We start from the raw sequence: 12,410 nt of genomic DNA, 5'->3' as shown, positions 1-12,410 counted from the left end.
AAGGTACACCGCATCGACTTGTCTCCCTGAATCCATAGAGCTGATCGCCTCATTCTAGAAGGCAATCAGGTTGGTTAGGCATGACTTGCCCTTGGTGAATCCATGCTGACTGTTCCTAACCACCTTTTTCTCCCCCAAGTTCCCAGAAATGGATTCCTTGAGGATCTTCTCCATGATTTTTTCAGGGACTGAGGTGAGGCTGACTGGTCTGTAGTTCCCTGGATTCTCCATTTTCCCTTTCTTAAATATAGGCATTGTTTGCCCTTTTCCAAAAATCTGGGACCTCTCTGGATTACCATGAGTTTTCAAAGATCGTGACCAGTGGCTTTGCAGTCGCATCAGCCAACTCCCTCAGCACCCTTGGGTGCATCTCATCCTGCCCCATGGACTTGTACACATCCAACTTTTCTAAGTAGTCCCTAACCTGTTCTTTCACCACTGTTGGCTGCAACTGTGCTGCCAGGTGCAGCAGTTTGGAAGCTGACCTTGACTGTAAAGACTGAGGCAAAAAAGGTATTGAGCAGTTCAGCCTTTTTTTGATCCCCTGTCACAAGGTTGCCTCCCCCATTCAGTAAGGGATGGACACTTTGGAATCCTCCTTTTGCTGCTGACATACTTGTAGAAACCCTTTTTGTTACCCTTCACATCCCTTGCTAGCTGAACTCCAATTGCACTTCGGCCTTCCTGACTTCATCCTTGCATGCCAAAGCAATGTTCTTATATTCTTCCCTGGTTATTTGTCCAAGTCTCCATGTCTTATAAGCTTCCTTTTTGTGATTTAGTTTACTGAAAAGTTCCCTGCTAAACCAAGATGCTCTTCTGCCATAGCTAGTCTTCATGAGCATTGGGATGGTTTGTTCCTGCACTCTTAGTAAGACTTCTTTAAAAATTTATATAGGCATTTAGGCATTGCTTCCATTGGCACAGCAAATCTCAAGTCTCATTTTCAAGAAGCTAGTCAATGAATGTCTCTATTGGGGTTCAAGTGTTAAAATGACAAGATAATAGTCTGTGTGGATATACCTGAGGTAGCTTCAAACTACATAACTCAAGCACCAATAATGTAGCTGCAGTGGCTTGGACTCTTGCTGCTGCATATATATCTAAAGTATTTGGCAAACTTGTACAGCTTATGCTACTTAGCTTTAAACCAGTAGTTTAGCCAAGCTCAGATAGGTCTACACAAATGTGAGTGACACTTCTGGATTTCAGTATAAATATATGCTACGGCACTTAGCCTTTCTGTGGGCATTAGGTTCCTAAGTGCACAAGGCCATGCTGATAAAGTAAACTTCCCATGCCTGGTTGTGATGTCCTTAAGTATCCTGTATCATTCTGTATAGACTGCCTCCTAAACCAGGGCCACTTGCTAAATCAGAAACAGCATAGTCATATCTGTGTGGCTAATTAGCAAAAGGGTGGACTAATGGGCATTGTTGCTCAGTGATGCTAATTAACCACCTAAATGCAGCCCCACCACTTCAGGTTTAGTAGTCAACTCTCACAGAGCAGCAAAGTGCTGTGAGGCACTGGCAGCTTATGTAGGTGTGGGCTAAGTCGCTTCTGAAAATGAGACTTAGCTAAGTTAGTTAAGTCTTGCAACCCTGAGCAAATTTTATCTGTATGTCCATGTCTATATGTTTACTAAAAGGTGTAGCCCCCTGTCAGCCTAGCAAAAGTTTTCACTACTTTAAGTTATATAATCATGATTATATTCATGATTGGCTGCTTTGATTGAAGTGCCTACTTGCTGAATGTAGCTCATGCAGATATCATAGCCTATGTAGTTATTTTTCTTTTTGCCAAAATTGAAATACCCATCATGAGTTTTTGTTGGGAAGGGAGTACATATACTGTGTGAGTAAATAAAAATGGAAAAAAAAATGTTCTTAAGTGATTCCCTTTAAAATAATCTTGTCTTTTGTGTGAAATGTACTTGAAGCAAACTTTGAAGTTCTGAGACACTAAATGTATTGTTACATCTTTAACTGTTAATTTTTTGCTGCAAAATGTAGGTTTTTATTTTCATTGTTCACACTGAATTGCTTAAGTGATCGGTATCTAAGTAACTTCGGCTGGAATCTTTTGTCATTTTTTTCGTTAATGGTCAGAAACTGTAGATTTCCTGAAAGTTTAAAAATGAAACGGTGAGTGGGAGGAAATATCAGATAAGCCGTGGAGAAAAGGATTAATTGGAGTAACCAGATCTTCTTTCTATCACATATACCTTTTATACATTATGTCAGCTTCTTGCTGAGTGATATGTCTCTTTTATAATGGTTCTAGAAATTGGTATACTTAACAGTTGTCATAGTTTGCAGAAGGAATAACCATGGAATTTGAACAGCTTGCATCCATCGTGTTTGCCCTGTTTATCCTCTCATCTTTTAGATCATAAAAAAAATCTTATTTGCACTATTTTTGAAAAAAAGTCAGTTTATAGCTCCACCACCATATTAATAAGTTATAATACAGTTGTAGTATTTGAGTAGTGATTTCTGAGTAGTTAAAAAAAACTTTCCTTAGTGGTCAGAACACCATCCCTCCTCCCAGTAAACACCTTTCTCTCCTCAATCCTGAACAGTTAAGAACAGGGATTGTATTGAGTACTTCCAAGTGCTACTGCTGTGCATTTGAGGCTTCATAGTATTGGATAAAAAAGAAAAATTGGGAAGGAATCGATCTACATTATGTGGTTTTCTGTAACTGGTATACTTTAGATGGGTAGTGAACACAGTACACATTCATCCTTTGGTCAGGGAGCTAATCTTAGACTGGCTTCTGCCATTTTTAAACCAGTCTTGTGTGTGCTGAATTTGTGTTCTGTTATAGGTATAGACTGATTTCATGTGCCGAACGTCTCTTACAGCTGGAGACCAGTTTCTGGCCTGTAGCCATAAGAGGGAGGGTTATTTGGGGGTTATTTAATATTACATGCACCATGCAGATCATTTGAGATTAGGTGAAAAATGTGCTCGCTCATATGTTGTTGGTCCATTTAAAAGTGTAGGACTGCAGACTTGTTTAGCGAAGATCTCACTTTACAAAGAGATCTTTGAAAGGTAAACAACTTAATAGTTAAGCGTTTGTGCAAAGAATGTGAGTTATTTATCTCGGAGTAATTCAGATCTCCCTTGGAATGTTTTATTGCGTGACTGAATGGCTGCTCCATTCTGCTTTCCTGGACATGAAATATAAAAGGATAGGTGAATAATGTTTTCACTGGCTACTTATGTATGAGATACATCCTTAGTGCACTGCATTTCAGTTAATGCTAAAGTTCAATTAGAATATGCCCTTTTTTAGTAGAAGCTCCATTATAAAACTTAGCAAAGCAATTTAAGTTTTAAAGTGGTTTGTATTTAAACCACGTTGTTTTAGAGACCGTGTTTGGCGAATCCTGTAAGACCTTACTCGGTTTCAGTGACGTCAATGGAACTACTCCTTTTAAATTAAATTTGCCTGGTCAGATGTATGTGCATGCACATCATATTGATGAGGATGCTATTTAATATAGTCCTATTTGGTTTGGGCTAAGTTCGGAGGCTAACTGATGTAGGCAGCTATTGAAGTTGGGAATTGACATATGGTATAGCCTAAAGTTAGGAATCTGTTGTTTTTAACAGTTTACCATTTCCCAATAAAAACAAAAACTCCTCTCAGACACCCTCTACTCACTTGTGAGTAGGATGCCTATAATATACCTAACAAGGGACCCAAACCACAGAGTGTGGATCTGGAATCCCAGTGTATTCAAGTCCATTTCTGTTCATAACTCAGACATATAAAATGGTCCTGATTCCTTTTTGGCCTACCTTTTAGTGTAAAGCAGAGTTTACTGCGTTTAAGTCAGTGGACCTGTCTCAAACTGATATGAGAGGAAAATCGGGCCCAATATCTCTCTTCAGTTCAAGGAAAAAAATATGCACAGAGGAGCATCAAAATGAGCTTTTAGGTCTCTGAAAAGTTCTTTTTACAACCAGTTAGCTTTACCTATGAGATTTTTGCTCATATGCATAACTGAAAAACAGCTGATTTTAAAATCATTGATCACCATGACTTTGTGGTACGTGTGTATAAACAAGTAATACTATCTCTGAAAACATGAAGAGATCAATAGAGATTCTATTTCTGAGCATAGTAAAATGTGCAGTTAAGTAGATTTCAAAGAAGTGATGTGCTACCAAAATAAGAAAAAATGCTTCTGATCATATACTGGATAATTAATAATGAATCTAAGGGTTTCAAGAAATATTTGGATTTGAATAGATGATCATTTTTGACATCTCATGTTGCCATATTATGCTCAATTTGTCTAATTACAATAAAAGTAATTGGAAGGGACTAGTTCCTGAGAGATCCAATACCTGCAGCTCTCCTTAAATTTACCACACCAGGATTTTCCCTAACATATGCTTTGCATCTCTTTCTCTAAAATCCTGCATTTGAAAAGTAGATGCAATATAGTGTAAAGAACCTCTGTTACAAAATAGGTGTCTTGCTTCTATGTTTTTGTTGTGCCTCTCATGGGATTTCAGCCAGTTACCTAAATTGCGGCTATCATAGGACATGAGATAAATAACGCTTTCTTAAATAATTTAAGCAAGTTTTGTCTAGGGAGTCTTTATGTTTTAAAATTTTTTAGATTCACTGTAATTTGCCTCAGGTAGGCACAATTTGTGTGATTACCCAAGCTAACTGGTCCCTATCCAAACTGACACTGATTGGATAAGGAAATGCCTTGAGATTTCACAGCTCAGTTGCTTTGCGGGGCTATGCTTGCATTTTAGCATGGATTTTGGCAAGCTAATAGTTTTCATTGGCTGTCATTACTATATTGGTCACAGCAGTGGGCATTACAAGAGCTACTGTTTTATTATATTATTGTGTAACTTTTGCTTTTATCTTCTTGCAGGACAGGATAAACACAACAAATGCGTTAGTCTCATCATACAACTCATGCAATCTGTTGTTGGGTTTGGATTTCCAAGTAATATGACAGTCTCTTGTGGTGACCAATAGATTTCTGTCCATGGTGGTGCATGTTAAGAGGAATACACATGGTTTGTGATTAGTCACTTGTGCAGAGACTCTTGGTTCTGCCGACAGTAATTTCTTTACACAGGTTAATTTTAATGAGAGTTAGCATCCTCCTTTTCTACAGATTTGTTACTTCCATTAGATTTACTTCAATATAAATAGTGACTGTCAGTGAAATAGTTAACTTGTAAAACTCAGATCTTCCTGTAAGCTAGTTGCTTGTTAGCTTAATGAGCAGACCTGTGCATTGAATGTTAAGTGCTGAACAGTTAAAATACTATTCCTCCTAATGAGTAACTAATACTTTGGTTGTGATGCTGTTGCCTACCTTATTTTACTGTCTTTTAAAGGAAAAGAGGGTCTCTCTTTATTAAAATATTTTGTCCATCCTGTTAAATTAAAAAGCATTGATAACTGTCCTTTAGAGCAGATATTTTTCATCAAGGGCATCATGATGTCCTTACCAAAATAAAGGCTTTTCATTTAATGTAAGCTTTCAACAATGAAAAAATTAGATGTGGACAGAATGCTTTAAACATAGTAGCACATTAAAATTACAACTAGTAATTGTATCTAAAAGCTGTTCAGTGAATATTTTATTTGAAATGTTCATCATATACTTTTAATAGATTCATCGTGAGTACAGATGGCATCTGTATAGGGAGCAAGCCTCTAGATGCTAAGATAGTAATACCTAGTAAAGCATTCAGAAGACGTTCTGGCTATTTGCTCAGTGTATAAAAGAGAATAAGATCCATTTTAAATTTCAAATTCAAATCGTCTATCTAGCCAGAGAGAGGTAGTGAAGTAAAATATTAGCACATTGGTGGAATACCAGTAAGTCTAACATGAAAAAATAAGAATAGGGCTGTTTGATCTCCATGCTGGGAATTTCTAATATTTTTGTGATTTGGAAAATGTTTGGATGTGTGCAATAGACATTAGAGTGGCCATGTCATGTGATTTAGTTGATAGTTGTTCTTCCAGAATCTCACTGTTCACCTTGATATGTACAGCATCCCTGACCCTGACTGTAAATATGAACAGTAACCACAATGAAACAGTGAGAATAAATCTCCAGTGTATACAGATGTGACCTGTTACTGTTGTTGTTTGTCAGCGTTCAGTAGTACAATAATACAGTCTTGGAGAATTACCAAAATGGGTCCTTCCAAACTTCCTGATCACAGAACCTAATGAGTTAAATTTCTCTCGGTGATGCTCACACAGAATTTAAGCTGTTTAGACATACAAGGTCGAATTAATCTGCTTCATTGCCTATTCTGACTCCTGTGGCAGAGAAAGGGGCTGCAGTTCCTCTGGGACAGACCCCTTGGGAGGTATTGACACAAGCACAGAGAATTTGTTCTTTGCTTTCCAGATTGGAATGCTGCCCTTAATTTATTTTTTTCATGATCCCTTCCCCCTCCCCACCCCAGATCCAAGCCAACTGCAACCCTACTTTCCCCTTGATTGCTGGAGCTCTTTTTTTTGTGGCATTGTATTAAATAGAGATGCTGAGGTCACAGGAGAGGATTTTTATTTGAGTGATACCAGACGCAAGACAGAAACGCTCAGCATGAAGCAGCAAGATGCAAGGTCCTGGTCTCTCTCTCTTTCTCTGACTTTGGTGCTACCTTTTGTCCCATTTGCTGCATTTTCATGTCATTTCCAATTGAATATGTTAGATTATTGGAAGTTGGAATATTAAATAGTGAGGACCACTATTTTCCAACATTAATAATAGTTCAGAAAATGCCTGCAGCTTCAGAGCCTGCGGGGGAGGGGGGGGCGGAGAATGTGTGTGTCTTTTTTTTTTTTTTTAAATAAAGTATGGCACACCAAGTTGAGAAGGAAAGATGCTAGGAAATATTTCCTTTACTATGGGTTATTATGGAGAGGTATAATTTTTTTCTTCACTACAGATCTATTTGGACTTTCTAATATCAAAGTTAAAAAGCAGTGGTAGTTAGTTGTAATCAATCCTGCAAGACTTTGTGCATCTTTGGGGATGGTCTAAGTACTGACCTTCTGGCAAAGTATTTTTATAAGAGGAGACCGTGGTATTTTTCTCGAACAAAAACATGGTTTGGACATGGACCGTGATCTTTTCCCCAAGCCCTTCTCACCTTATCTGTCATGAAAGTTATAGGACGCAGCAGCTATTCCCAGGCAGCCAGATATACTATTGCATAACATTCCCTCCTCCCCAAATATTTAGGCTCAGCGTTTTGCCATCCACTTCCCACGATGAAGTTTTAATCACGAAAACATGTAAGTACTCGCTATTTAAGGAGAGCCTGTGTCGGGGAGGCGACGGCGCAGAGCTCCCGGATCCCTCCGGTCCTGGGAGGCGCAGAACAGTTCATGCTGACATGTCTAATTGCAGTGGAAAGCTCACCTTACCTTACGCTGCCTTACAAATAAGTAAAGGTCTGTGCAGTTCCTTTGTGATGCATGTCTCTCCGTTCACTTCTGCAAGCTTGCAGGGAAACGATCCACTCTTGCAGGAGCATCTGCTGCAAAGATACCACCGGCTGGAAACCTTTTGCTTCCCGGAGACTTGGTCCCCCCCCCCCCACCTCTTTAGGTAGCACAGCGAGACATTTGTTCAGCTGTGGCCAAGGGAGCCTTCGCTAGAGGCAGCAGCAGCAGCAGCAGCCACGCACTCCTCCGATGTCCTCATTTACTGCAATTGTCTTCCCCGAGATCTCGGATCCGATAGCGGGGGAGGGGGCGGCTCGGGCAGGGGAGCGGGCGGCGGGGAAAGCCTCGCAGCAGCCGCCGCTTCAGACCTGGCTCGCGAGCTGCTCAGGTCGCAGCAGGGCTCCTGCCTGGCAGGCGGATGCTCGCATGAGCCTGAATCCCTGCTACTTTTGGGAAGGCATGGGCGGGAGCCGGGCGGGCGCTGCTGGAAGGAGGCAGCGCCTGGCAGCGCCTCTCCGCTAGGGAGAGTCCTCGTGCGCGCGGCGGCGGCGGCGGCGGCGGGAACTTGTTGAGCCGAACATGCGGGGCTGCAAAACCCCGGTTTCGTGGCGTTTTGCGCCCAGTGACAGAGGAGAAGGGGAGGAGCCCTGGGGATCGGCACGCAGGAACGGTCTGACATCCCGTGCCTCTGCTTTGGGGTTGCCTGACCGTTTGTCTCCATAGAATCGCAGAAAAGTCAGGGTTTCCTTTAGTTGTGATGATTATTTTAACTGCAGGCCTGAGCTCAGAAGGGCAGGAGAGCTGAGGAGCTGTGCGCGAGGGCAGCACAGAGCTCGGGTTCACTTCGGCAGGGGGCGGCGACCGGGAGAGCAGCAAGGGGTACGAAGGGGACCCCGCCTGAGCACCCACGAGCACGGCCCGTTAAGAGGACAGAGGAGGCGAATGGATAAATGGCGGAATGAAAAACAACCGGCGTTTTAGCCTATTTTGATGCCTTAAATCGGTGAGAAAATGCGGAGAAAAATTTCTCCCCACTACCAGCTCCTATCCTCACCTTCCTTCATTACCATTCGCTGTAATAGAAAATAATTAAGTGAACACCCTCAAACTATTGATTCCTAATTGGCCCTCTGGTGCAAACAGACAACCAACCTGACACGCTGAATTTTCTTGAAAAAGTCATAGTAGAAAAATTCCTGCTGACACCAACAGATGGTTGAAGTAATCTTTAGGGATCCTACAAAATCTTCCTCCTTATCTTAATCTAGGCACTTCTCTCAGTTTTTCCACCAACAGCGGGCTGTGATCAAAGTTCAGTGGCTAGGTGAGCCCTGAGAAAAATTAGGCTGTCCTTAGAGGGCGGCCACTTTACCTGCCCTTCCCATCTACTTGCTTTACGGCAGGTTTGCTCCAAGCCTTAAAAAGGAAGAGACAGGACCTGCTGCTTGTTTCCCTTGTTACAGTGGTATTAAATACATGGACCTTTAGTATTCTGGGATAGGGGCTAGAACTGCTGCTGCTTTTTTCTCCGCTGCTGTTGAACTCTAGTATATTTGGAGACTGAAAGGCACTGTTGCTAAGAGAGTTGGTGATCTCTTGGAAGTTCGCAAACAGCTTGCAGAGAGGAGGGTGGGAGGAATTTCCACTGTTCATAGTGTTTTCATATTTTTTCCCTTTTTAGGGGATGACCAATGGCATAACTAGGGCAGAGTCACTGGCAGCTGCCCCAGACACTGACTTGGGGGCATGGGAGTGGAAAAAAATGGATGCTGCTGCAGCTGTGTGATCTTGCCCAGGGCATGATGGTAACCAAAAGTTGCTGTTTTCCATGTGTGGCAGTCTGCCCTAGGTACCCAGGCATATTGTTACACCTCTGAGGATGACAACCTGTGTATCCACAGGGACCTCTTCCCACCATATTCCTCTGTATATCAAAGCAAAAGTTGTGCTCATCTGCACCAGACACGTAGGCACTGGCGAAACTGCATGATGGGATGACTTGGCTTATATATATATATAGCTTCTATATATAAAGCTCATTAATTAAGTTATAAAAGGTTTTGACAGCAGCAGCTGTACCAACAATTGTGGAAGCAATTCCCTCTTCAAACCTAGAACATGTGAGTTATACAAATACTATCACAGAATGTTGCAGAAGAAGCCTTGTAATGCTATATAAGTTAAAACCCATACGTTGAATTAAAAAACCCTTTTGACGGAAGCAGCAGTCAGCATGACAAGTGTGTAATGCTGTTATTTTCTGGGAACATTCATGGAAAAAGAAGAGAACTAGCACAAACTGTAAACCACATTCTCTAGTGTCCTAATGGTATAAAATGAATTAAATCACAATAGAAGTGAGCTGACCTCACTTGGCACAAATAAGATGTATGGCAACAGACTGTCAGTCCCCATGTTACTCTAAAACTTATGCAAAAATAAACAAACTGGAAAAAGTTCCCAAATGCATCACCCTACGGATGGATCCTTTGTTCCTGCAAAGACACTCATGAGTAGAACTACTGTTCTACAAAAAATCAACAGGATATATGGCAAAGAGAAATACAAACAGTTCTGACTTAAAATGGGGATGCAGTTAAGAGACAATAAAAGTGAAATGATCCTTGAAATCATCTCACTACCTTGACTATTTCTTGAGGAGTCTCAGGAAGATCATAGTCCCTTACCTGCCCCTCAGTCTTTTTCTTCAAATATTTGGCTGGCAGGAGGAAGTGTTTCCCAGAGTACTGGTGAGGCACAGAGCATGTCGAAGGTTCACATGGGTATTTGGTTTGAGGTCCTGATTGAGACTTGTGTAGGGCTTCAAAATGACAGGTTTTTTTTAGTAAGATACTTCCAGGGACAGAGAGGTCGTGTTATGAAGAAAGAGTCATCTTGGCTTCACGGTGTCCTGGTTTTTCTGACATTTACTTTATATGTAAGGCTGAGTTCTTGTGAGAAGATCTTCCATGTTCATTTGCTGGGTTTCCAATATTTCAGTGTTTCTGGAAATAAAACTCTTAGTCTGTGTATGAAGGCATGAGGAACAAGGATTTCTGCAACTTTAACTCCTTTATGGTAATATTTTTTTTAAAGGCTTCTGTTGCTCTGTGTGTGGTTTTCACTGAAAATGTGCATGTGCCTGTGCATGTGCTTATATGACTATAGTTTTTTGAATTTGCATGTGTGTTGTGGTCATATGTGCATGCTGTCACTGGATGCTCAGGGTGAAATTCTTCAATATCTGCCCAGTCTTCAGAACAGCTTCTGAACTGTTCTGTTTGCCCATTGTGACCTGAAATGAGTTTTGCTGGTCAGATCTCCCTGCACACCTCTTTTCCCTACCACGGCCCTACTCGCAAACCCATGCATTTTGAACCCTGTCTTTCCAATGGTTGACCAACTCCTATAAAATACCCATAGTAAGTGTCTTTTCCATAGGAGGGGAGGAATAGTGGAGGGAGGGGACTGTATCATATGAGCAGATGATTTGTATGCTTGTCCTACTCTGCTGAGAATGTGAAAGTGGAGCAATGTGAAACTTTCATCTTCTGGAGAAGTCTGAAGGACTTGAGGCCCCAAAGGAATGAGAGCTCAGTGGTTTGGCTGCCAGGCTAGATTCAAGAGGCTTGCATTTAAAGTGGTTTTTGTGCCACGTGTTGAACCCTCAGTGTGCCCAGAAGACCAGCACACCTTTCTTCCCCAGCCTAAAGGATGTAATCTGTATTTCCAACTTCATGGCAGAGTGTCTGAACAACCATTCAAATGGACAGACCGAGGTGGGGCAAGGGGGCCATTGTACTTCGCTGTTGAAGCTGAGCCACTGTGCAGATAGGAAATTGAGAGTTATGGAGGAAGGAGCCTGATTCTGTAGCCATGTAGTTAGGAGACTCACCAAGAGATTCCTGGACTGCTTATACATTTCAAATCGAGCTGTCTTTGATTAAAAACAAAAGAATCAATCCTGATTATAGAGACCTGAACCCAGTGTCCTCACCTAGCCAAACCAAAAACTTGGTCATTGGGTCATCTCACCCCAAAGGAGCAAGCTCCAAAATCCTGCTACTAGCAAGTCAAGCGTCATATCGTAGCCCAGTGAGCACACAGGTGATACACTGGCAAAGACTATTGAGGAATGACCTAGCACAGGGATAGGCAATCCTTGACACGCGTGCAATTAGTGGAGACATTTTCCTTGGCATTCCAGGAGGTGTGCCAGGAAATTGCTTTAAAAAAATAATACATTTTTTAAGTTGCTGCTCTCGGTTCTCCAGCAGAGCAGCCAGAGGGGTCCCAGCATGATGGCAGGAACTGGGGGGTGAGTCAGAAGAATGCAGACAGGGATGGCATTGTCTTCGTTCTGCCGACCCTGCCCCCTATCCCCAGGCTGCGGCCTCCAGCTTGGCCAGGCCCCTGGAGTGGGTGAGACTGGGGTCTGGGCATGCGCTGCAGCTGGGGTGTCACTACTTTCCTCTGCCGGACGCTGCCATGGACCACTGGGCCTGAGCTGCAGACGGTAGCGGTGGGAGAGGTGGGTGGTGAGGGACACCCTCTCTTTCTCTTTTTCCTTTTTTTCTTTCTTTTCTTACTTTCTCTCTCTCTCCTCTTTTTTCTTTTCTTCTCTTTTTTCCTCTTCTCTCTTCTCTTTTTTCCTCTTCTCTTTTTTTCTTTCCCTCTTTTTTCTCTTCTGCTTCTTTTTCTCCTTCTCTTCCTTTTTTCTTTCTTTCCCTCTTTTTCTTTTGTCTCCCTTTTCTCTCTCCTTTATTCTTTTTCTCTTCTTTCTCTTGTTTCTCTTCCCTCCTCTTTTTCTCTTTCCTTTTTTCTATTTCTTCTTTCTTTTCTCCTTTTTGTCTTTCTTTTTTTCTCCCATTTTTCTCTCTTCTCTTGTTTCTTTTTCTTTCTCCCGTTCTTTTTCTCTTTACCTCTTTCTCTTTTCTCTCCTT

The 12,410-nt window shown here is 41.8% G+C and overlaps 2 protein-coding genes across 3 annotated transcripts in view; one reads left to right on the top strand and one right to left on the bottom strand.

Annotated features, from left to right (window-relative positions):
• FAM196A (family with sequence similarity 196 member A) overlaps nucleotides 1-8,009 on the bottom strand; it is a 61,774-nt gene extending 53,765 nt beyond the window's left edge. The window contains exon 1 of the mRNA XM_019555688.1: nucleotides 7,447-8,009. The gene's annotated coding sequence lies outside the window, so the exon portion shown is untranslated. The remainder of the gene's footprint in view (nucleotides 1-7,446) is intronic.
• The window catches only part of DOCK1 (dedicator of cytokinesis 1), a 545,238-nt gene that overhangs the window by 240,896 nt on the left and 291,932 nt on the right, over nucleotides 1-12,410 (top strand). The window lies entirely within an intron of this gene.

Source organism: Crocodylus porosus, unplaced genomic scaffold (genome assembly GCF_001723895.1).
Source record: "Crocodylus porosus isolate Cpor-Errol unplaced genomic scaffold, CroPor_comp1, whole genome shotgun sequence".
NCBI classification, from domain to species: Eukaryota; Metazoa; Chordata; order Crocodylia; family Crocodylidae; genus Crocodylus; species Crocodylus porosus.
The sequence above is the reverse complement of the archived record's forward strand: the minus strand, read 5'-3'. Positions and strand labels throughout refer to the sequence as shown.